The sequence below is a fragment of the Canis lupus genome, chromosome 8 (assembly GCF_011100685.1).
Source record: "Canis lupus familiaris isolate Mischka breed German Shepherd chromosome 8, alternate assembly UU_Cfam_GSD_1.0, whole genome shotgun sequence".
Lineage (NCBI taxonomy): Eukaryota > Metazoa > Chordata > Mammalia > Carnivora > Canidae > Canis > Canis lupus.
The window spans coordinates 26,781,684-26,807,086 of record NC_049229.1 but is presented as its reverse complement, the minus strand read 5'-3'; the positions used below and the strand labels follow the sequence as shown (position 1 = coordinate 26,807,086).

The following is a 25,403-nucleotide window of genomic DNA, read 5'->3' as shown; positions in this document are numbered from 1 at the left end:
CTGATGTGGTTGTGCAGGCCAGAGAAGCTGAGCACTTGGGTCAGGATCCTGGCAATAGAAATGAAGAGAGAGAACTCAAGAAATATTCATTGATGACTCACTGGTGAGTTTCTGGTAGACTCCCAGCAAGAGAAACGAGGAGTTTGATTTTAAGTCTCCCAAGTTTGAGGGACATTGGATAAGGAAGTCCAGTGGGCAACCAGATTTGAGAGTCTGAAGCTCACTGCAAGGCCAGACCTAAGTATAGATTTGAAACTCAGCAGCTTATGATGTATTAACCATTAAAAGTCACCATAATTTCATATTGGCAAGTATTAGGCTTTTCAGATTTTCCCAGAGACTCCGTCTGCAGGCGGAAAAGGCATTTGGGTACTAATTCTCCAGTATGCTGATTAGCAATGATGTTGATACTTTACGCAGAGACCCTTCCTGGAGAATCTTGAGCAGAAAGGAAAGAAAGTTCTATGCCTTGGAGGCCTTATGGTCTTTTAAGTAATGAATTTTGCTGCTCAGAATCAGTCTGGGAGGCGGGAGGAACTTGATGAGGGGATCTAGCAAATCCTCGTTCTGTGGTGACTGGACCCTGTCACGTACGTTTCCAGGCTCAAAGGGTAAATCATAGTAAACATGATAGCATCTTAAATTTCTCGCTTTCTCCGCTTACCAAGCCGGGCGCTAGGTCCTAGTCCTCAAGGAACCCACAGTCAGTTGGAGGAGACAAGCAGTTGGACATCTGTGGTGCTGTTGGGTGCATGTACATAAAACTGGGGTTCCGGGATCCCTGGGTGGCGCAGCGGTTTGGCGCCTGCCTTTGGCCCAGGGCGCGATCCTGGAGACCCAGGATCGAATCCCACGTCGGGCTCCCGGTGCATGGAGCCTGCTTCTCCCTCTGCCTGTGTCTCTGCCTCTCTCTCTCTCTCTCTCTCTCTGTGACTATCATAAATAAATAAATAAAATTAAAAAAAAAAAACTGGGGTTCCGGGAAGGGCTCTGTGGAAGAGATGATCCACCTGTTACATCTAGGAGGAGGACTAGGAGTTGGTGGATGATGATGAATGGAGGTGGAGGAGGAACATTCTAGGAAGACAGTACGTGCCAGGCACAGGTTCACAAACTAGGAGGCTGTCGGGGAACACTGAATAATTAGGCTGGAGCACAGGGCACCTGCGGAACAGAGTTTTGTTCCGGGAGGTAAATTAATGCCCGGAGACCCAGCTGGTCTTTAACACAGGTTCACTGGGAGAATTCCACAGGCCAATAGCAGACGGGATAGTGTCTCTTAATAGGCCAATAAAACGATAACACACTCCCAACCAGTGGTGGGCTAAGCACGCTGCTGGGCCAAGCAAGCGGAGACGACGGGAAGAAGGTCCAAACTTCGCGGAGGTGCGCACCTTTCCCGCGGTCGCAGCTCGGGCGGCAGAAGCTCGGGCCAACCCACCGCGGCCCCCGGCGGCCCGCGCAGCGCTAAGAGTCCCCGTTGCCAGGGCACGTTGCTAGGCGACGCGGGCACGGTTCAGAGAGGATCTGCTTTTCGGGAGTTGCTGCACCGGTTTTTACCCGTGACGGTAAAAGAAGCACTTTTACCGGCAGGAGCTAGTTGCCCCAAGGCCTTCAGAGAGCTACTTAAATGAGCAAAGTCTCCACGGCCAGACTGAACGCTCAGATCGCGCTCGCAAGCTCTGGGTATTTATAGCCCAGTGCCCCCCGCCCCCCGCCCCAGAAGCGGCTTCAGTGCGTGTGTATTGAGAAGCTGGGGGGGGGGGGGGGCTGGGCTGCGATGCTGCAGAGAGGAGAGGATGACATCCTGTCACAGCTGACTTCACTCTTAATCAAAACAACTTTCCTCGTAAAAGACAATTTCATTTTTGTCATAAACAAGTGGATCGCAAATCAGATCAAACCAACAGACAGCAGACAGGGACTGGACAGGAGCCCGCGTGGGGAGGGGAGCAGGGCCTATCAAGAAGAATCACACTGGAGGCAAAGATAAGGAATTTTAAAACACTCCGGAAAACTCTAAGGAGCCTGGTGAAGGAGGGGCGTCGACTGCGATGGCTGGGTGCAGGGTGCATTGGTGAGGACCAGGCAGGAGGCTTTTCCAGGGATCACGCAGGCTTGAAGGGGACTTGAACCAAGAGGGAACAGGCTCGAGCCCCAAGCACTTTGCATGGCCCAACCCTCTAGCACGTCTCCTGAAGCAGGAAGAATGGCCAGACCAGGTAAGGTTCTGGGACTGAGGCACGCAGGTCTCAAGGGACTACCTAGCACCAACATCCCATTCAAGAATCACTTGGTTTATTGCACAACTTTATCACACAAGAAAGTTAGAAGGATTAATGAGCCACCCCAAAGAGGACCTGCGGAGGAGGCAAACAGCGAGGGCCTGGTGACACGCGTTGGCCTGGGCTGCGTTCAGGTCACCTTCTGTGCAGGCAACTCAGAACAGGTTCAGTCCAGGTGGTGCATTGGCCTGGAAGCCACTGCTTCTTTTAAGGGTCTGCTTAGTTGGGTCCAATGGTTATGCCTAATGGTCTTTGCCATATATCAGCATGGTCTTGGTCCCACTTGTCTTTCCACAGATGTTTCCAAACAAATGTTATTTAACTATCCCTCACACAGCTTATCTATAGGGGGCACACTCGAAATCCTACAATGGTCGTTAACAAGCAACTAATATGGGAGTTCACTTTGGCCCCTGTGACTCCATCTTGTCTTACTCTAAATTAGCTTATTCTCTGTCTTCTGTGACTAGGAACCACAGACAAAGTATCACACCATGACATCATTCTTCTCCCCACAGTCAGCTGCCAAACAAGCTACTATTTACCCTGCTGTGGACTCCCACAGGAGCCCCTCACTGGTCTTGCTGATTCCTGTTTGTACTTCACAGCTTGTTCCCCACAGGGCAGCCAGAGGACCTTTTAATAATGTAACTTGTATTATGTCCCTTCTCTGCTAAAGCCCTTCAGTGGCTTTCCACTGACTGCTCTTGGAATACAAGCCAATCTCCTCTCCCAGGTGCACCTGATCCAGCCATTCCCACTTACCTGACCTCATTTCCACTTGCACTCTCTATCCTTGTCTATACTCCTAACACATGGTCCTTTTGTGCTGGCTCCTCCTCCTGCCTGGGTCCTCACACAGCTGGCAATTGTTGCCTTTCAAGCCATAATTGAAACACCATTTTCTCAGACTTTCCCTGAGAATCCCCTCAATATACAGGAGCTACGCAGTGGTTCTCTAACAAATCACCCTGTTTCAAATCTCTTAGCAGCTCTTATTACTATGTGGTGTTTTCCTGTTTATTTGCATATATATCTGTTTTATTCCTCCTCTGTAGTCCATAGACTCAAAAAACAGTGGCTAACAATTCCTTCCCTCATTGTATGCACGTTATTCCACTCACCAAGAGGTGGGGTCTAATTCTTTGTCTATTGAATCTGGCCTTTTGATTTCTTATTACTTGCTTTGACTGACAGAATGTGGCAGAAAGAAATGCAGTATCAATTCTGGGCTTAACTTTTAGGAGAGTTGTCTGCTTCCGCTTTTTTTTTTTTTTTTTTAAGATTTTATGTATTTATTCATGAGAGACACACAGAGAGAGAGAGAGAGAGAGAGAGAGAGAGAGACATAGAGGGAGACTCTGGCTCCCTGAGAGGAGCCCCATGTGGGACTCGATCTCGGGACCCCGGGATCACGACCTGAACCAAAGGCAGATGCTCAACCACTGAGCCATCCAGGTGCCCTGTCTGCTTCCACTTTTACTCTTGGAAGCCAGCTGCCATGTAATGAGTTTGACTACCCTGAGACCACCATGCCTCAAGGAAGCTTAAGCTTCCATGTGGAGGAGCACTGCAGTGACACACAGGTCATGATGCCTGAATGTAGATGAGTTAGTGAGCCTTGCTGACACTCATTGCAGCAGGAATTGTCTAACCAAACCCTGACCCAACTCCTGGCCAGAGAATTTTGAGACATAATAAATTTTATTGCTGGAAGTCACTAAGTCTTGGATATTTGTTATGCAGCACGAGGTAATTGAAACCCCCTCCCACTAGAGTGAAGCTTCTCAAGCTTTGCCTGGCAGTACCCATAGACCCAGTAGATACTTGCTGGGTATAAGAATTTGGGGATGATGGAGCTGACCACTGACCAGAAATCTCAATAAAGCAATGATGGCGATGTTTGACATTGTGAATGCAGGTTACCAAGGAACAGAAGTGAGAAAGTGGGATATCAGAGGTTTTTATTTGTTTGTTGTTTGTCTTAACAAGTTTAGGGATGTCGGAGTTTAACACTTCAGTTCTGAGTTGGAGAACATGCGGGATATGGATGTGGCTGAGGTGGGTAGAGGACAAAGATCACTGAAATTGAGAAAGTAAACAAACTTGAGGTAGGATACTGGCTGAGACACCCATAGGAAAATTAAACTTTCCCAGGATGATGACAGGACCAGCAGTGGGAAGAGGCACTGGAAGTTTCCACCTGAGAATTATGAGGGGCCCATGGGGGAAGGTGATGTCCTTGTAAAAATCTAGTTTCAACCAAGGCAAAAAGGATTCAGTGAGGAGTCTGCAGGGGTAGGATGGAGAGATGGTTGGCGGTGGAACGGAGATGGTAGGGTGACCCAAAGGAAGCAGTTGTCCAATAGGCTGCAGCAGGAAAGACAAGTGTAGGGGCATCAGAGAGCAATGCTGGGCTTTCTGAGAATCAAGCAGAGCACAGATGAGGCTCTCACTCTGGGCAGAAGAGAAGGATGGCTTGGATGAAATCATGAGGGAAGGTGACTGGCCTTCAGATTTTGGCCAGCCTGAAAATAAAATACAAAATTTTATTTTCCTGCCAACATATCCAAAGGATAGATCATGTTTGCTGTTGGCAATAGGGTCAGCAATCTGAGACCTTTGCTCAGGATTCCAAAAGAAATGTGAAAGGATGCAGGTGGGGCATGGTTAGGCCCAAGCTGGTACATATCCAGCAGGCCGCCTGGCCTGGCACAGCCCTTCTGAGCAGAAAGTGGAGGAAGTAGTGGGTTGAGTCCTGGGGGTGAGGGAGAGCAGAGCTTGCCTGGACTCGTGTTCCACAAACTTGGCTTTAGATGAAAGGTTAGCATGTCTAGTCAGCATGACCTGTACGGGACTGGTGCCCTTCCAGGCTGTGGAAAGGTAAACTGGCTTGAATTACATCTTCTCAAATCCTTTAAATAATAAACTACATTCTTTCATACTGTAAAAGTAAAGCATGTAATGTTTTTTCAAAGCAAAAAAGCCTTCAAATCCGTGCTCCTAACCCTGTCCCCCACTAGACACAAAACAATGAGCACGAATAAGAGATAAGTCCTTAACATATTATTAAATTCTCTTTGTAATAACACAGTTAAAGTCTCTCTGGACTGTTCTGTGTCTTGTCCTGATTCTCAAGTCAAATGGAACCAAGCAAAGGACAAGCGTTAGAAGGAAACAATGAATTCCTTCAAGCCCTGCTGGTCTATTCAAACTGAAAGGTATTTATTAAGCTCCAACCCTTTGGTTGGAGGTCTGTTTTGATTACAAGTGACTAAAATGCAAGGCCAGGTAGCTTAAGCTAAGGAAATGTATTGGTTTATACAGATTTTTTAAAAATGAAAAATCCAGAGAGTGGGCTCAACCAGCTACTTAAATGATGCTGGCAAGAATCTCTCCCCTACCTGCTCCATCTTCTCAGCTCTGATTTTCAGGATTAGCTTCATCTCAGGCAGAATTTCCCCAGTGGGTGACTCCCAGGGGGCTCTAGGCTTACTTCCTGCCAACTTGGTTTCACCAGCAAAAAGTACCTTTCTTCGGGCAGCAAAATTCTGAGGTATGGCTCTCATTGGTTCAGCTGGAGTCACATGCCCATACCTGAACCAATCGTGACCTGGGTGGTGTGATGCCCTCGTTCACCAGACCAGGATCACCCGCCCCTGGGGTCGCAGTGTTGGCATCAGTCCCGTGTAAGACACATGGAAAGGGAAAGGTGGTTTCCTCACATCTATAGATATGCAACCTCCGCAGCCACAGGGAACCCAGTACTTAGGACACTGTGCTTGATTTAGTGCTCTGCTGTCACATGTTTGAAATTCTTAATAGTTTTTGAAGTAGGATTCCCACAGACACTGTGACTAGGCATTTTCGTTTTTCACTGGATCTGACAAATTTTGCAGCTGATCTTGCTGCCACCCTGTTGTGTGTACTGCTGGGAAAGCTTCACGAAACAGAAAACACAGTTCTCTCAGAGATTAGGAAACAGAGCACATGAGGAAAAAAGCAGGTAGTCTGTGTTGAAATTTTAAGGAAATAATGGGAACTTAATTCATTCACTTAGTTATTTAAAACTTTATTAGGGGTGCCTGGGTGGCTCAGTCAGTTAAGTGTCTGACTCTTGATTTTGGCTCAGGTCATGATCTCGGGTTGTGGGATCGAGTTCCACATCGGGCTCCCCGCTCAGTGAGGGTCGGCTTGGGAGTCTCTCTCTTCTCTTGCTCCCTCTGCCTTTCCCTCTCCCACCCCTCCCACCTCCTTCTTAAATAAATAAATCCTGGGGAAAAAAAAACTTTATTTAGTGTCAGGGAATGGTCCTGCTACTTCCTGTGAACCAAAAAGAGAAAAACAAATGACTGTCAGGACCATCAAGTAGCTCATAGTCTGTTGAAGAGAGAGGTATACATGCAGACACAGCACAGAAGAGTAATGATCGGGATAAAATTAAGGAGGGAAAGCCATTGGGGCAGAGAAAAGGGGCCGCCACCCAGCATGGCGGTGGGTACAGTGCAGCGTTGTCCCATTGGGAGAGGCATTGATTGACCAGTGGAAGTGAACAGGGACAGAGCAGGTTAAGCTTCTTGGTTGGCAGTCGATAGGGGAAGATACAGAGATGGTTCCAACAGAGCAAGAGACATCATGTCAGATCCTTCCAGATAGTGGCTTGTACATAAGCCATCATGTGGAGTACATGACACTCCCCAGCAGCACCTTCATCCCCCAAGCCCCCAGTGTGGCCACTGAATATCATTCAGGCCTGACTATTCATGCAATCCAGCCCCAGACCTAAGTGTCAAGGTTTTTGCAATTATCACCTCAGCAGGTAAAATAGTTCTAACATCTTGGACAGGCTACAATAACCACTTGAATGACCTAGTAAGGGGACATTATTGAAACAGTCTGAAACAATTGAAACTCTCCAATCCCTGGACTTTTCATTTATATGAACCATCTTCATCCTGTCTTAATGAAAGAGTAATTTATCCCCATTTTTTTTCTTTTATTGAGTTTGGGCACCAGTAGACTCATATTGGCAGTGTGACTTTTCTGTAGCCCACTTTTGACCATTTGTCCCCTTTGAGCATCATCATGGACTTAGGCTTTTTTTCATAGATTCAACTGGTTCCAATTAGCTGTGACCACTGTTTTCTCAAAAATTACAATTTGCTAAAAAAATAAAATTTAAACAGGGTCCCTGCCCTTAAGAAACTTACATTTTTGGACACCTGGGTGGCTCAGTGGTTGAGCGTCCACCTTTGGCTCAGGTCTTGATCCCAGGGTCCTGGGATCGAGCCCCATATCAGACACCCCACAGGGAGCCTGCTTCTCCCTCTGCCTGTCTCTCTCTCTCTCTCTCTCTCTCTCTCTGTCTCTCATGAATAAATAAATAAAATATTTTTTTTTAAAGAAACTAACATTCTTTTTGGAAAAATGAGACCTAATATCCATGGAAAATACAGTGAACAGACCAAGGCAGCACATGATTTTAGGAGGCTGTTTTGTCACAGAGTTGGGCAGTACCCTTTCCTCCAAGCAATTCTTTGCACTGATTTATATAGGAGCTAAGACATTTCCTCTGGGGAGAAAACTTGAATCGGTCCACAGTTGGCTTCAGATACCTGCAATCGTGTCGGCAGGGAAGGGCAAAGCTGGAGAGGAAGAAACAGCATGACTGGCATCCAGCTGCCAAGGAGGACGGCCAACGAGGGCCAGGATGGCTTGGACCAATGTGAGTCTTCTGAGATCTGTGGCTGAGTATAAAACCAGTGGAACTTAAAACAACAACAGTCATTTTATTCTCATGGCTTGTGCTTCTGGGGGTTGACTGGGATTAGCGAGGTGGTTCTTGCTCAGGGCTTGTGCTCTTCAATTTCCATGGTTACAGTCAGATGGTGGCTGCAGCTGGAGTCATCTTAAAAGCTTCTTCACTTTTATGCTGGCTGTTGGTTTATACCTCAGCTGGGGCTTCCTGCCAGAACATGCCTCTCAGTGTGGCCAGACTCCTCACAGTGGCATCTGGGTTCCAAGAGGGAGGCAGGACACGGAGGCTGCCAGTTTCTGAAGCTTGAGGCCAGAAACTGGTGTGGCATCTCTTCCCTATATTCTACTAGTCAGGCAGTTTCAGAGACCAGATTCAAGGAGGTGTGTCAGAGAATTTGGGGGCCACTTTTAAAAACAAACACTATGTTTCTTTGAGTGTGATGTACATGAATTCTCTCATTTAATTTTCACAACTATTAAAGCATTTCACAGAGAGCCAGGGGAAACAAAAATTCAGAGAAAGCTAGTGACTTGCTCAAGCTCACACAGCACTCCAGCTCTAACGCCTATGTGCTTAGCTATCACTGTGGGTTCCCAACACCCGAGGAAAAGAGGAATCTTCAAGGGACTGAGACCCGGAGTGGGTAGGAATCCTGAGTGATCCTAAACTGGACACTGAGGTGAATCAGACTGTGCTGGGCCAGAAAGTGTTCACGTGGAGCCCACGGCACTCAGGCTTGGGACAACCTTTGCGCTGGAAAGGGATTGGAGACAGGAAAGGCAGCATGAGTGGTGGGGCCTAACTTGCCTTCAGAGGCCTTTGTGAGCCTTCTCTTCAGCTGGGCCTCAACGGGCAGGTGGAATCTGAGTCATGGAGAGGGATGGAAAATAATTGCTAAGGCTTTCTTGTAGGTGTTCTCAGGCCCTCAGGCTTCACTCTTCATTGGCTCTAGGGGAAGCCCCTTTCCTGACGCAATGCGTCAGGATCTCATGTCAGAAATAAGTCTTCTCTTCCTCATATGTCTTCATTTTGGGGACATGCGGTTTGTCAAAAAGTCATTAAGTTCAACTAAAATAGCTCTTACTACACCAAAAACTTATGCATGGGTTGTGTTAATGTCTGGTCCCCTCACAGAACACAATGAACCTTCCTCAACAGGAAACCTCAGTGGCTTATTCTCTCTGTCTGAGGGTCTGCTGAAAAGGACAGGGGATAATTCGGCAGGAGAAAAACAGTTGCAGTCACAACTTCATTCTGGCATGATCAGGTGGTGGGAAGGTCAAAACAAAACCCTGCCACATTGCTTTTTGTTCAAAGTTCACTTGGAGAGATTGCATGAGACTCTTTGATCTTGTAGGTCAGGGCGCCAAGGCTTCAGGGCTCTCAAATTGATTTTGTGGTGAAGCTGCTGGGTTTCTGAATAAAGACCTATAGTTAGAGTGTAATTTCCTGCCCTGGCCCCCACAGCAGGGGCACAGGCTGCCTCACCCAGCTCATTGTGGGGGCGGGAAATATGTGGCCACAGTTTTCCCAAATCATCCAAACTCAGATCCAAAAAGAAGAGAGTTTGGAGCCCCATCAACTCTCTGAGGAAATTTTGGAAAACCTTGTGATGGAAAAAGGTTTCCTTCCTTAAAGTCAGGGCAGTTTGTCAGTTGGACTGACCCTAGGGTTGGGCAAAGGGCCTGAGAGTTCTCCCATGGATGGAGATGAAATGGATGTTTAACCCCATAAATGGTGGGGCTTTAGTCCCTGACCAGTCTTGCATCAAGGAACCTGGATTCCCCTTGCACACAGTACACTTATACTCAGAGCAAGGCCAGGTTTCAAGTTTGAAGGAGATCTATCCATTTCCAGCAGGCTACTTTAAAAAAAATTTTTTTTAACTCAAGAAATATATGCTCATTGTCGAAAGCATAAAACTGCAAAAAAAAAAAAAAAAAAAAAAAGCAATCTTTTTTTAAAGCCATCTATAGGGGTGCCTGGGTGGCTCAGTTGGTTAAGTGTCTGCCTTTGGCTCAGGTCATGATCCCAGGGTCCTGAGATTGAGCTCTACATCAGGCTCCCTGCTGGATGAGCAACCTACTTCTCTCTCTCCTCCTGCCCCTCCCCACCCCACTCATGCTCTCTTTCTCTCTCTCCTTTATTCTCTCTCGTTCTTGTTCTCACTCTCATTCTCTTTCTCAAGTAAATAAATAAAATCTTTTTTTTAAAGCCATCTGTAATCCTATTACCAGAAATAATCACTGCTATTGTGGTATATTTCCAGACATTTTTCTGTGTATATCTGTGTATAAATGGTTATAGATTCATGCTTGCCATGTTTTTGTTATTTGTTCTTTCTCATGTACATATCATGAAAATTTTTCATGTCAACAAATGTATTTCAATCATATTCAGTGCATAAAATTTCTTTGCAGAGTTGTATTATTCTTTAATGACTCTCATTGTTGGAAGTTAGTGTTATTTACAACTTTTTTTTTTCTTTTATGATCAATACTATAGTGACTATTCTTAATTATTTCCTTTGGCTATGTTCCAAAGCATGTAACTGCCAGGTCAAAGCTTCTGGACATTTTAAAGGATTTTGATATCACATCAGTCAAGATAGGCTAAATGTTGTAACACCGCCCCCCCTTCCCCATCTCATTGGCTTAGCACAATAAAGAAATGTATTTCTCTCTTATTTTACAGTTCAGCGTAGGTCATCTGTTTGTGGGGTAGAAGGAGCTCTATACAGTTTGCTGGATCCAGGATTTGTTCATATGATGACTTTCCATTTTCCAGAGATTTAGAGTTCTTCAATGGATCCTCTGATTTCAGCTGATAGGCGAAAGGGGAAGGAGAAAATGAGGGAGCAGGAGAGAGGGCAGGAGAGAGAGAGAGAAGGAGAAGGAAAAGAGAGAATGGAGAACTGCACGGGTGGTTTTAGGGCTAGACTTGAAATTGACTCATAACATTTCTTCTGCCCAGTTTCCAGTTGTCTGGAACTCGATCACATGACTGCTCCTAACTGCAACCGTGGGTGGGAAATGCAGTTTTCCTATGTGTCCAGGAAGAAAACACAGAGTTTGGTGAATGCAAAGCATTGTCTCTGCCTCCAACATACATTACTAAGTTGCCAACCAACCAAATTTTTCCAAGTTTGTATTCCCACCAGCAGAGTATGTGAGTTCCTATTTCCCTACACCCTCAGTAATTAAAAGGAAGACATTTTTTGTGTTCTGTTTTCTGTAGAGCTGCATATGGCATTGTTGCTTCTCTGCATGACTAGACTCAGAATATATGTTTCTCTCTTGGGAGCTACCTCCCTGAACTCAGGACGGTACTCTCTGGAGAGCCAGTCTCTGCATTCCTGACTGCTTTCAGGATAGCAGCCCTCATCCCTATCTCCTAGGCTGGCCTGAGTTTCTGGGCCTTTCTGGGCCTGTTCTTCCCTCTTCCCTGCTGTGGAAGAAAATGTAATGCAGGAGTCTGCAACATGTGCAACCTTTACAGGTCACTTGAGACCTCTCCTTTACAGGGACTCTGCCCCAAGGCCCTGGCCCCACACAGCCCTGAATGCCTGATTCATTCAGAGGCATAGGGAGAAGATTGGCGCTCAGCGTTTTCTGGGTCATCTCAGGTGGGTTCCAGCTTACATTTCCACAGAAAAAAGGTTCAGAGAGTGGAATTGAGAAGCCAAAATCGCGACTCATACTGACTTGGCATATTGACCTTAACCAAACCATCTAGTGCCTTGTCCTTCGCACTCAGTGTCACATCAGAATAATCTGGGTGAAATCAGGTTGAGTAAACTGCTCAGCAATCGTGAAGGGAAGGTGCAAGAATTGTGCAAAACCTCTTCTTGATGGTCTTCCCATGAACCCAGGTTACTGAACATCCGCTCACGTCTGTCTGAGCTGTGGTTTCTTCCTTGTTTTGAAATTTATTTTCTAGAAGATAATGCTTTCAAACGGCTTCTTGTTCATGTCTTCCTCAGGGACTACCAGCTATTGCCTGATGATGGTCTGGCAGGCCTGGCTCCTTGGGAGAACAAGGTTTGCAGCCAGGTCTTTACAAAAAGCCTTCCCAAAGTGCCTTTGTTTAGTACCTCCAGGGGGCTGAGGAGTTGCACATTGGCACAGCAGAGAGATGCAAACCAAGCAAGTCACAGATTTTCCAGGCATGCCAACCTTCTGGTCCTAGGCATGAAGCATTCCAAAAAGCCTAGGAATGTTCATATGTGTTCCTAAGAATGAACCAATATCTTGTCCTTCCAAGTTGTATCCTCTGATCCATCCCTGATAGACTGCCATGGTCTCTGACAGGTGATAATAGCTGGGCCACCTGGCTGAGTGCATCTGTAGGCTTGGTTTCTGACCTAGAAATGGAAACAGGAAGTGGTTACGAATAAATATAAAGTGCACAGTCAAGGAAGGGCTGCAGTAGAGTTCTCGGGTGGTGTGGTGTACAATAGGCAAAGGTGAAGATTGGCGTTTTTCTTTCTTTTCTTTCTCTTTCTTTCTTTCTTTCTTTTCTTTCTTTTCTTTCTTTTCTTTCTTTTCTTTCTTTTCTTTCTTTTCTTTCTTTTCTTGCAGTGATGTCCTCTGGCAGGACTGGGCCATGTGAATGGGGAGTGGGGTGTCTTCCTGGGGGAACAGCAGAGGGGGGGACCACTGTGGATCAGGAGCTTCTCTTCAGAGTGAGCCCATCTGTGAGAAGCCATGGCCCCTTTTCACCTCATCTTTGCAAATGAATTGGTTCTTAGAGTGAGTTTTGCCAAGCTTTATAAATGTAAACTCTCATTTACATTTATAAAGAGGTGCTTCCAACAGAAAAACTGACTTCTGGCAGCTTTTAATAGTTCCCAGAAGGTTGCCTGAGCCCATGGGGGAAGGACTTCCTTGCACTTATGCTGAGATATGAAAATTCACTGTCATCCCTAGATCCCTGGGGGGAAAGGGGCTGTATTAGGGGGGGGCTGTCTCACACCCTGCGTGGCCCTGGGGCATTGTGGCTCCAGACAGGGTGGTCAATGTGGGTGGAGAGGAGTTTGGAGGGCTGACCTCCTATAGGTGAAGGGCACAGCCCAGAGCTTCCCTACACTCCCCTCTCTGCCTCTTCCTGGGCTGGAGAGCAGCTAATGGCAGGGCTTAGAGACTGAGGCCTGGCACATTGACTTTGACCAAATCGTCCAGTGCTTTGTCCTTACTACTCAGAGTTTCAGCAGAATAATCCTTTAGGATGATTTAATTAATTAATTAATTAATTAATCAGGATGATTAAATTCCTCTTAGAGGTCCCTACTTCTCTTACAGGTCACTGGTTCCACCACGGCAACCCAGATGTTCCTCTCAGAGCCTAAGGACTACTTTTCCCAGGCTCTACCCCATTCCCCACTCACAGTGGTGAGAAGAGAACAGTCTGTCGTGTTTTTATGCTGTTCCAGTAATTCCCAGCACGCTGCTGGGCCCACGTATCAGTGGATGACTCTTGAAGATGTGAGGCAATGCAGAGCCTGGGCACTGGGGAGGGTCCTGCCCAGGAATCAGTCTACCATTGATATATCCCCCTGGGGACCATCTCTAACCAGCTTCTCAGAGTGCAGTCCTGAGGCCGCCAGCAGCTGACCAAAGAGGAGGAGTAGGGCTCTAAAACAAAGGTGATTTTCAGGGGCACTGGGGTGGCTCAGTCCGTTAAGCATTTGACTTTTTATTTTGTCTCAGGTCATGATCTCAGGGTTCTGGGATCGCCTTCAGTGGAGAGCCTGCCTGAGATTCTCTCCCTCTTGCTCTCCCTCTGCCCCTCCCCTGGCTTGTGCATACTCACTCTCTCTCTCCCCACCAAATAAATAAATAAATAAATCTAAAAAAAAAAAAAAAAACTGATTTCTGGTCTCCTCTCTAGATCTCTAGAGTCTAAACCTCTCAGAGAAAAGTCCTGGAAATCTTTTTCCACAAGCACCCCCCTACCCCAGGCTGGCCAGTGCAATAAAATTTAACAGTCCTTTTCTATACCCCTCCTATTCACATTTATTATCCTTTTCAGGAAAATAATTTGTTTCCTTTTCAACCTTTTGTGACTTCTGAAAACAGAGTCTGAAGCAGAGGGATCCACACATACAAGAAATGTCACCTGTGGCCTTCATGGCACCCTTGGCTTGCCGATTTTGTCAGAGGATGTGAATGAAGGAAGCCCACCTTTGACTGTCATGCTGCCCATAATCTGCTTTTCTGGTGACTTGTTGCCAGTAGAGGCATCTCTCTAGCTTTTCCTTCTCTCCTCCTTCTGCAAGAAAATGATCCTCTTGGAGCCCTTGAGCAGAGGGGGCAGTGAGAGTAAACTTCTTCCCGTACCCTGATAAAGCAGGAGTGGAAGCCCTTGGTGTTTCCACGGAGAAAACACTGACCCCAAGGAAATGCACATGGAATGGAGAGGGATGGTGTCACCAGGATGTCAGGGGCAGCCCCGCGCTCAGCACTGCTCACTCCAGTCCTATCCCGCCCTGTCCTCAGGCCCACTCAGGGCGCCTCCTGCCTCATGACTAACGCAGTGTGTGCCGCTAAAGCTGCTCTCTGGAGAAAAAAAGGGGAATAAAAAAAGCCTAATTTGTGATATCTGCCGATTTCCCCAGATTTCAGGTTACCAGTGGTTTCACAAGAGGCTCCAAAAGGTCTGATCATTTTGTAATTGGCTCTTGCAAACCGCAGGGTGCCAACGCCAGCACCTCCTCATCCGTCCTGCCCCAGAGGATCCCCAAATCACACTGAGGGGGAACATCACTTTCAGCTTCTCCGTCAGAAGGAGAAGCGGTTGAAGTATGACCGGATCGTTATGACTCATATCACAGCGCTGCATGTGGAAGGACAGGACGCAGGAGCTTTTGTTGGCCAAACTGGAGCCCAGTCTTCATTTCTCAATCTCACTCTCCTCTCTCCATGGGCTGGGGCACGGGAGGGGGCCTGTCCACAGAGCCTCTCCTCTGCCTGCCTCATGGCAGCGCTTCACCCTGAGGCCTCTTGAGGCTCCCTGCCAGGGCTCCCACAAACTTGCTCTCTCCTTTAAAACCCCATGATCCTAAGCCAGAATGCAGAATGCTCCTTCTTTAATTGGACAAGCTTAAAATGGAGGGTTTGGGAGCCATTCTGGATTCTGGGTTCTGCCTTTTGGTTTGGGTGGTGCTGAAATGAACTCTTTCTTTAAAAACTTGGCCCCGGGAAGATTCTGTATCCAAGACCTAAAAGCCTGGACAGATTTTTTCTTGATTTTTAGGGAGTCTTGAGAATGGCCAGGGGGTGGGGCAGGTAGTTCTCATAAAGCTGAGCATGACCAAATTTGTCTGCCTCCTGTGACATCAGAGATCACGCAACCCTTCCTTCCCCTTTAGGGCCTGGGGTTGCCATTGAACTGAGCATAGGAAGGTGACCTGCTTTTCTTCCCAAAACATTGAGCAGCCAGTTGCATTTTCTGATCTAAAACTCACCCGCACCACTATAGTCTCTGTTCTACTGCCCTCCTGGGCATGCTTCTGGCTAGAGCTGGTTTTGGGGTTTGTTTTGTTTCTAAGATTTTTAGTTTATTTATTCATGAGAGACACACACGAGAGGCAGAGACATAGGCAGAGGGAGAAGCAGGCTCCCTGCTGGGAGCCCAATGCAGGGACTCGACCCCAGAACCCCAGGATCATGACCTGGGCCAAAGGCAGACCTCAACCACTGAGCCACACAGGTGCCCCAGGAGCTGGTTTTGTAAAGTGAGATTTACCATGGGAGTCCTCAAAAAGGCTCGGCTGACAGCCTCAGCGCACATCCCTCCCAGACATCGGTGTGGGTGCTGGAGCTGCCCGAAACCTGACAGGTGTGCAGCACAGGAGAATCCAGGTTTGCCCCCGTCTCAGCTAGACTAATCTGTTAAAGAAAAGTCTCATGGGAAATGGCCTTGAACCTGAGGCTTCTTTATTGTTCTAATCACTCAAAGTCAGTCAGCTAATGAATATTTATTGAAGGTCTATGTAGGGGTTCAGAACATGCTACCCCAAAATATGCCACTGTTAATGATTATGTTGACCTGAAGTCACTTGAGAAACAGTAGAACCAGGAAGGGTTCTCTGACCGCCCACCCCCCCTTTTTTTTTTTTTACCTAAAAACAGATCATAAAATTTCTCCTGAGAAGAGACAGGTGTCTCTCACCAGAGACTGGAAGAAGATGCCAAAAAGGTCCTGTACAAACAATACTAATATCAGTATCTTTTATTGGTTTCCCCCATACATTTCTTAGTCACCGGCCCACAATTTACTACCTCTAGTCCAAACCTCTTTATCTTCTCCCCACAGTATATTTGGGCCTAACAGCTTTTTCAGCTCCTCATATTCCTTCTGAAAACTCCTGGGTACATGTAAAAACATAAACTAAACATGTGTGTTTTTTCTCCTGTTAATCTGCCTTACTATGTCAGTTTAATTCTTAGGTCCAGCTACAGAACCTAGAAGGGGAGAGGCAAGTGTTTCCTCTCCTACATCAACTATGGACATAATGGTGAGCAAGGAAGAGCCCCTGCCCTCCCAGGCATACAAGGAAAGCGGTCCTCACACAGATAACTTGCAATAATTCAAAAATGACGTGGGCACCACAAGGTGTGGTGAGAGCATATGACAAAGAGGCTAAGGTAGGCTCAGGGACCCAGAAGATTCCTGGGGAAACTGAGTCTGACGCTGAGGCCTGAGGGATTATTCACATTCAGTGGGATATGAGATTCTCCAGCACAAAGAATTTATGCTTCAGAAACATCCTTTTTTGGGGGATGATCTTGGAAATTTAGGTAGTAACTGGGTCCTCTTCATATGTAGTGTGGTGGTGGAGACCACTGTTTGCCCCTCAACATTCTTTCTTCTGTTCCTAATAACAAATCCCCAGATTTTGTGGTTATGTTGCTACCCAGAGAAAAGATTACATGACCACCTGGCCAATGAGATGTAGGCAGAACTGTGTGGAGTCTCTGAGAAGCCCTTTTTTTGCTAGCTGGTATCTGGATGTGATGGCCGGTGGCTGAGCAGCCATCAGGGATCATGAGGAGACATGCTAAGGTTGGGGGAACAGTATATTAAGTGGAGCTTTGTTCCCTGAAGATCATAAGACTGCCATACTGGCCCTGGATTGCCTATCTCCAGGCTTCTTTCATGTAAAAAAATAAAGGTCAATCTTTATAAAGCCTCTATTATTTTCAGATTTTCTGTTACACAAAGCCAAATATAATCCCAACGACTACACTCAACTTCCCTTCAGCCCAATGAAGAGAACGTTTATCTCTTTTGAGGGCACAACCCACAATTACCTAGTTTATAGAAAAGCCTGGAAAAATAACATCTCTTTTCCTGACCCCCTGCACCCCCACCCTGGTCACCTGTCCTCCCCTCGCCTCTGTACCTCCTCTCTTTCCTAAGTCCCACACCAGAGCTAGGCCTGACCTCAGTGTTTCCACCTCCATGAATGACAAGTTCACAGCCCAAAGATTCTTGAGCTCTTGCTATCTTCCCTCAGTGGCTACCTGATGAGAGTCCTGCTACAGAGTCACACAAAATTCAGGGAGGCAGTCAGCCTTCCAGGCTCCCTCTCATCCTTTCCAAAGAAGCTTAAAGAGTTAGAAAAAGCAGGCAAAGTTGATCACATGCACCAATTTGAAAAACCTGCAAAAATTATTGGAAGTGCTTTAATGGAACCTCCCTGCACTGAGCTGTTTAAGCAGTACCAGCCTTCATCAGCCTGTTTCCGAAGCCTCTGGCTAATTGAGTCCAAGAGGTCAAGACTCAAAGGGAGAAGGTCAGTATGTCTGATTATAAAACTCAGGGCCGCTGAGGGGGGGGTGGGGGGATGCAGACCTCACATACTGGGTCAGATGAGGTGTGAGTTAAATGGTGAATCCATCACACACACACACACACACACACACACACATTGAAGTCCTAACCCCCACTCTCAGAATATGGCCTTATTTGGAGATAGGGTCTTTACAGAGGGAATCAAGTTAAAATGAAGTCATTAAGGTAAATCCTAATCCAACATGTTTTGTGTCCTTATAAAAAGGGGAAATTTGGAAACAGACAAGCACACAGGTAGAACACCAAGTGAACGTGAAGGTAGAGACAGGGTGATGTTTCTACAAGTCAAGGATGCCAAAGATATCAGCAAACCACCAGAAGCTAGGGAGAGATTATGCCTCACAGCCCTCAGAAGGAACCAACCCTACTGACAACCCTTTATCTGACCTGTAGCTTCCAGAACCATGAGACAATAAATTTCTGCTATTTAACAATCAATTAACCCAGTCTGTGGGTCATTGTTAGGACAGCCCAAGCAAACTAGTACAAGGTCCCTTAAGTGTCAACTAACAGAGGAGCTTGGGGACAGCCACTGGTCTCAGCTGATTTCCCTGCTGCCTCACATAGGCTCTGAAGACCATGAGAGCAACTGGAGTCTCTCTCTTCATCATTCCACTTAACAGAGAAACCCAAGTGGTCCTCTCTCCACTTGCAGACAACCAGCGGCTTATTGAGTGGGGCCAAATCCTTCAGGAGGGCCTCTTCTGCTCACCTCCTGGGAATCATACAAGTACACTTCCCAGGAGTGAAGGGCTGATGTTAACTGGAGAGGGCTGGTTGTGGATCGAACTATCCCTCTATCATCTGTCATCTACCTATCTCTATCATCTATTTTTTTTTCCTTTTCACCCCAAATCAATGTTTAGGGGAAGGGGAAAGTGGTGCATGGTCTTTTCAGACTCTAACTAAAGGCTTTCTAGATTGAATAATTCTTGTGTGTGCATGAACACACACATGAAAAAGCTGTCTGTGGACTCTCCTGCCCCTGTTTCCCCAACTTTGCCTTCCACTTGGGAGCTTGGAAGGCAGAAAGGATAGGAGAAGAGGAACAAAAGCTATCCAAAGGCTCCGTTGAAGCAGATGGGTGGTCCAAGTGGCCAGGAGCTGGCTCCCGGCTCCACTCACTTTATCAGGCTGATTTGAGCACACAGGGCATTTTATTAAGCAGAGTGAGGAGCAGGGAGCGTCTGTGTCATTTCTTTTCAGCTAATAGTTCTTCACTTTTAATATTTTCCTCTCACCATAACCAGATGTAACCCCATTTTTAAGAGGCTTAATTTGAGATCCGGCAACTTACCAAGGGGGGGTGGCGGTGAAAGAGGCTTGGAGACGCGACTACAGCAGCTCTGAAGTGTCCACTCTGTGCCCACTGTCCACAGCACGTCAACTATGAGGGTCCCAGAAATTTGTGCTCAGTGGACCTAGAGACAGTTTCCTGGGTAAGGAAATGTGTATTTCCTTTCCCATTTATTCAGCAGTAATGCTTTGGGTTGATTTTCTAGAGTTGGCTACAAAGAAGATGATGATGATGATGATGATGACAATGAGGCAAAGATCTGTGGACATGGATGGCAAGCCACTCATAGAATGTGTGTGGAAGCCTATGCCGCACTAGAGCAGGCTCACAGAGGACACAAACGTGCACCTTGCTTTGAGGGCCTGAAGTCTAAATGGGCAGGTCAAACTAAACTCAAATGAAACAAATTGACAATGTTTCTTTAAATGCAAGGTGGTTTTATTTGCTGTTAATAGAAATAGAGACCCCCTCAAATTGTCTCAAAAAGGATTTATTGTAAGTGCCCATGTGCTTGACACTGGAAAGGAGAAGGATGGGGGGCTGGCGAGCCCCCCTGCCACTCTCACAGAAGGCCCTGCACCCTCTCGTGGTGTCTCTGCTCCTCCCTCTAATGCCACATCCTCTGTTCCTGTAACTGCTGTTCTCTCCTAACCTCAGCTTACTGAATCAGATCTCCCACCTGCTCTGACTCTACCTCTAAGCATCCTTTCAGCCTTAACAACCACTCCAAGTGGTATTACATTCCTTTTGTTTTGGGTAGTTGTTTGGTAGTTCTTTCTATATTTGATTGGCCCAGGCCCTAGGCTTCAATGATGATGGCTTCATCATTGAAGCCTAGCCATCATCATCACTGGCTTCAATGAGCCTGTATTTTGGCTATCCTTGGGTCACTTGCCATACCTGAAGATCCAGTGAGCTGTGGCCAGGAGTAGCGGATCACAAGACCACCTGAAGGGCCATGGGCAGGTAGGCACCTAAAACAAATCCAGTAAGGGGACTACTGATTATAAAGTCAATTAAAAGTCATGGAAAAGAGAAATCACTCTGAGCCAAAGAGAGTAAACAGGACAGTGAGATGGCTGGGGTTTCAACACATGGCATTTAAGTCCTAGGGAGAAGAGGAAAACTGAAATGTAGGAACAAGTACTGGGGCCGACTATAGTGACAATCATTTATTTCCTTTTCCTATGAAAGGCTTACACATCTCTGCCTAGATAACATCAGACTTGTGCAACACTTTTGTCCATGAAAGATAAAAGGGATATGTGCCATTTCTAGGCAAAAGTGTTGATGCTTGTAGCATGGTTCACATGTTCTCTTTTCCCTTTGCACTGAGAACGACATGGTCCCAAACAGGGAAGGTCCCATTCATTTAGGTCCCAGAATGACAACTTGGAGCAGAGCTACAGCAAGTACATGATAAATATATAATGCAAATAAGAAGTTAGCCTTTATTGTGTTAAGCTTGAGATTTTTGAGTCATTTGTTTTTTTTTGGGTTTTTTTAAACTTTTTTTTTTAATTTAAGATATTTATTTATGAGAGACAGAGAAAGGCAGAGACACAGGCAGAGGGAGAAGCAGGCTCTGTGCAGGGAGCCCGACGTGGGACTCGATCCCAGGTCTCCAGGATCAGGCCCTGGGCTGAAGGCGGTCCTAAATAGCTGAGCCACCGGAGCTGCCCATGGAGTGATTTGTTATCACAGCATAGCCTAGACTTGTCTGACTGATAGGAAGATCACATTGTGTTCAAATAAATGGGAGAGAGAGTGGTGGAGGTAAAGAGGTAATGAGAAGTAGGGATAGGAACCAAATGTCTGAGAAGGAAGACTTGAAGCAGGATCGCAAGAGAAGACCTGGAAAGGAATGAGATAACTTCAAGAGCCATTTTAAAGGAAGATGTACCAGGTTTTGGGAACAGGTTGGAATGGGGAATGAAAGAGAGTGAAGAGTAAAAAAAAATATTTTTTTAAAATAAAAAACATATCCCTTATTTACTAGCTTATCATAGTTGGAAGTTGGAACCATTTTGAGAGAAGGATGGCCTTTTAGAAAAAATGGAACTTAGGGTGGACATCTAGCTAGAGATTTTCAGCAGGCACTTGGGAATGGGGTCAGGGCTAGAAACAGACTCTTGAGAGTCATCAGCAGAGGTGAGAGAGTTGGGTCAGTGAGTTTTTAGAAATTTGTCTTTTGATCTGTAAATATAGCAGGTTGTGAGAGAACACAAACACCACGTTGAAGAGAGAAAGCAAGACTAGACAGACAGAAGAAAGAGGAGGAACTAAAATGAAGACCGTCCAGCAGCATCATTCCCCTACCTTGGTTTTGAAGAAAGCACATACCTGCATTTTCTCTTGCTTGGAGAGCTCACCCAACAACTAGCCACTCTCTGACTTTTGCTATAGAATCTCTCTGGAAGGATAATCTTCCCAGCACCCTAAGATTCTGGAATTGTCCATCCGGAAGTCCCCATGCTGAGATCCTCATGATTGCAATAGCACACACATGCTTTCATTTCATCCTCCTGGAGAGCAGTTGCTGCTTTGTGAAAAGCACAATTGCACCCATTGTTCCTGTTGGCAGAGACTGACTTCTGGCTCCAAGTTCTTCATTTTCTTCTACTTCCTGGTCTCTTGAAGAGACTAAGGAACAGCTGGAGAGACAAGGTTGTTGGCTCGCAAACAATAGCTCTGGAAGTGCCTCCAGAACACCCCCCGCCCCACCTGCCTGCACCAAATGAATTAGTTATCACTGCATATAGTGAGACCCCAGGGCTTTGGGGAGTGGGTCCTGGCCAGCTTTTACTCTTTCTGGCTGACCTGGGAGAGCTGGTCAGGGCCCACCTTTCTGGTCTGTCTGCTTGATATTCCTCCGGTAAGTGAAGGTACAGCTATGTTCTTGTCGTATCTTTAAAATAAAAAGCTAGGAAGTTTCCCAGGGGCTTTAAATCTACACTTCGGGGGGGGGGGGGGGAGGGGGGAGAAGGAAAAAAAGAGAGAAAAGAAAAAAGGCATTAACCTAGTTTAGCTATATTTTAGGAAACACATTCTGGGCACAGGAAAGCCCGTTATGCTTCCAGCTATAGGTTTTCTGGATAGAAAACAAGACGGAGCTCACTTTTGAGCATATAGGGTAGAGTGCGTAGGATAGAGACTATTGCATAAGGACCCTAGATTTTGGAGTTTCCAACAAGAAAGTCTGTCAGAAAGCACCCCTGAGACAACATTCTGTGGAATGTATGCATTTGTAGGATGCTTTTTGCTGAGGCACCTTTCAAAGAGCTTCTCTTGGATGTGTCTATTGGGCAGACAGGGCTGGACTGGTCCACTTGGGAATGAATAGGGTGAGGAGGACGAGTGCTGGCTCTGCCTTCATTGAAGCCTCTGAAAACCACACAGAAACTCCATCCCAACCCCATCCCCCAGATGGGAAACCAGAATCACAGGAAATCATCTTTAACTTAAGGTTGCACCCTTAAGTCACAAAATAGCCACCAAAGAGTAACTCCGTCTCAAAAGCTCTGTAAGGTTTATACATTATGCATCTAATGTAGTTAGCACTTGCATGTGCCACAGGCTCACAACTTCTATAAAGGGAGCTGGTGCATTCTAGCAGCCCAGCCTCTTTCACTGAGGCCTGGGAAGACACTTAATCCTGCACTAATGAGGTTCTTGCCCCAAGCCTCCAGGGAAGCTTCCTTTTTTTTTTTTTCTTTTTTTTTTCCTGATTTGCCACAGTTTCATCTCTTAAAATAGTGTAGTGCAGGGTCTTGTTGACTGGTAAACTGGGATTTGCCTTCATAGCTCTCTCTCGTTCTCTCTCTTTCCAAGGGGGAAAAACAGCCAAGAAAAAAACCCCAGTGTTTTTAATCTACTCCATATAACCAGTTACTCCTAAACTTAGCAGCTTAAAACCATAGACATTGATCATCTCACAGTTTCTGTGAATTAGGAATCCAGGAGAGGCTCAGATGGTGTTTTCGACTCATGGTCTCTCATGAGGTTGTGGTGAAGCTGTTGGCCAGGGCTGCAGCCATCTGAAGGCTCAGCTGGGGTAGGGTCTGCTTGGGAGCTTAGCCACGTGATTGTCAGCAGGCCTTAGCTCCTCACTGGTTGTGCCAGAGACTTCATTCCCTCACCCTGTGAGCCTGTCATAGCCTGCCTGCCTGTGGCACTTGGCTTTCCCCAGAGTAAGTGATCTAAGAGAAAGAGAGAGCCCAAGGCAAAAGCCATAGTTTTATAACCTAATCTCAGAGTGACATCCCATCCCATCTGCTATGTTCTATTGGTTAAACAGACCACTCTCATGAGAGAAGAGCTATGTGAGGGTGTGACTGCCATGTTGGAGGCTGGCACCCATGCCTTATTTGGGAAAGAGAGAAGTGGGGCAGAGGGTCATGCACTGAAAAGATTAGTGGTACCAACCATCTGATTATAGACTTTTTTATTAACTAGTTGAGTGTCCTTCAAAAGTCAGCATCTCTGCTCCTCCTCCCTGGGACTTTCTTTCCTATAAAGTTAGGTGCTCAAACTAGCATGATCTTTAAGTTTACTGTGGTCTGTGATTTGAGGTTGGTGAGGGAAGAGTGGAAAAGAGAAGAAGTAGACCCAGAAAGGAACTTGGATCTCATGAAGCAGCCCCAACACCAGAGCCCTTAGCTGGCTTCAGCCCCAGGCCCAGGCGTCCCACAGTTCCATGATCGGGATGGATGCCCAAATCCAGCCATTTGCTGAGTGAGGAAATGGAAAGCTCTTTTTTTTTTTTTTAAGATTGTATTTATTTATTTATTCATGAGAGAGACACAGAGAGAGGCAGAGACATAGACAGAGAGAAAACCTCCCTGCCAGGACCTGATTTGGGACTTGATTCAGGACCCCAGGAACAACCACTGAGCCACCCAGGCATCCCAGGAAGCTCTAATTTAATTGCTGATACCCTGTTTTGCTGACATTTTCAGACCTATTTCTGTGCAGGAGCAAACCAAAGATAACTGAAGGCACTCTGAGCCTGGGGAGAGGGTTCCCCTGGTTTTTAGAGCTGGCAGTGGTTTGTGTGTACTTTGATGATGGTTCCTATGGTCTAAAGGAGAGTGTCTCCAGGGAAGTGGCTTTGGGGACCATCATTGCTTTCCCTACCACTAGTCCCCCATTGTTTCTTCTTATTTCACATCCTGCCTAGCCATTCCAGACCCTTCTACACATGAGTGATGGATGTATTGGACTTTGGGGAGCATGTCACTCAGTAAATCTGGGAACCTTGATGTGAAAGCATCTTTGAAAGTCTCTGATGGGGCTAGTCTCACTTGGGGGAGCTGCCAGCTGAAGGAGCAAGACCAGGCTTGGCTTGGTCAACTTGCCTTCCTTCCTTTGGGTTTAGCACAGGAAAATAGCAGCTCTTCAAAATCAGAGATGCATGGACTTGTACATTTTTGAGTCAAAGGACTTGCTCTTAGAGATGAGTTATCTACTTCAGTAACGGTCTTGGGCATTCCCTGGAAGCTTCTGGGATTTATGATTACCTGAGTAATTTCTTGGCATGGCCAGTGATGCCTGAGTCATCCCGGAAAGCATCCCAGGTGTGTATTCTCAAATGGCTGAGATTTATGCCTCAAGTTTTGAATTGTTCCTTTGGGAAAGCTTCCAGTTTTGTGGTTCTCATTATAAAACTAGAATCTTTAACTGCTTCAGGAAGCCCCCAGGGCTGAGGGGGAAGTGCCCATGAATGCCAGACCCCCAAGCAAAAGTGGGGCAGCACAGCCAGGCAGGAGCAGCAGGTTCTGGCTGAGCCGGAGACTAAATGCCAAATCCTCAGCAAAAATTAAAGAAGCCCAGTTAGAAAGCCAGCCTTATCCACAGAGCTAGGCGATATCAATAGCTGCATTCTGCTACCCTGAGAACATCCTGACATTTCAGACTCAAGTTCTGGGGGCTGTCGTTTGAGTTGACTTTAAAATAAAAGTTGTGCTTCTGTGTTATGAGTCCTATGGTTCTGTCACTTGGACCAGAGCTACCCTCCTAAGACCCATTTTCCCACCTGAACGTATTCAGGAGACCTATCTCCTCAGGACTGCTAGGTTTCTTCTGGCCAAGCTCCTCCCAGGATTTAACAGTCACCTTCTCTTCTCTCCCCTTCTCTCACACTCTTTGGTCTCAATAAGATATTGAGCTGTTCTAGATTTGAGAATTAAGAACATTCTTACAATCA

At 46.4% G+C, this 25,403-nt stretch overlaps 3 long non-coding RNA genes across 4 annotated transcripts in view; 1 reads left to right on the top strand and 2 right to left on the bottom strand.

Annotated features, from left to right (window-relative positions):
- Positions 1-5,792, bottom strand: part of LOC119872857 — a 28,385-nt gene extending 22,593 nt beyond the window's left edge. For both annotated transcript variants that reach the window (XR_005363229.1, XR_005363228.1), the window contains exon 1: positions 5,690-5,792. This is a non-coding gene — a long non-coding RNA (uncharacterized LOC119872857). The remainder of the gene's footprint in view (positions 1-5,689) is intronic.
- Positions 1,224-13,669, top strand: LOC106559158. Its single transcript, XR_005363225.1, has 3 exons — positions 1,224-2,222; positions 7,841-8,010; positions 13,344-13,669. It is a non-coding gene; the product is annotated as an uncharacterized LOC106559158 (long non-coding RNA).
- LOC111097027 lies at positions 10,236-25,403 on the bottom strand. The gene is made up of 6 exons (XR_005363226.1): positions 25,233-25,403; positions 21,542-21,852; positions 20,099-20,172; positions 19,199-19,322; positions 15,790-15,932; positions 10,236-12,406 (listed from the first exon to the last, which is right to left on the bottom strand). It is a non-coding gene; the product is annotated as an uncharacterized LOC111097027 (long non-coding RNA).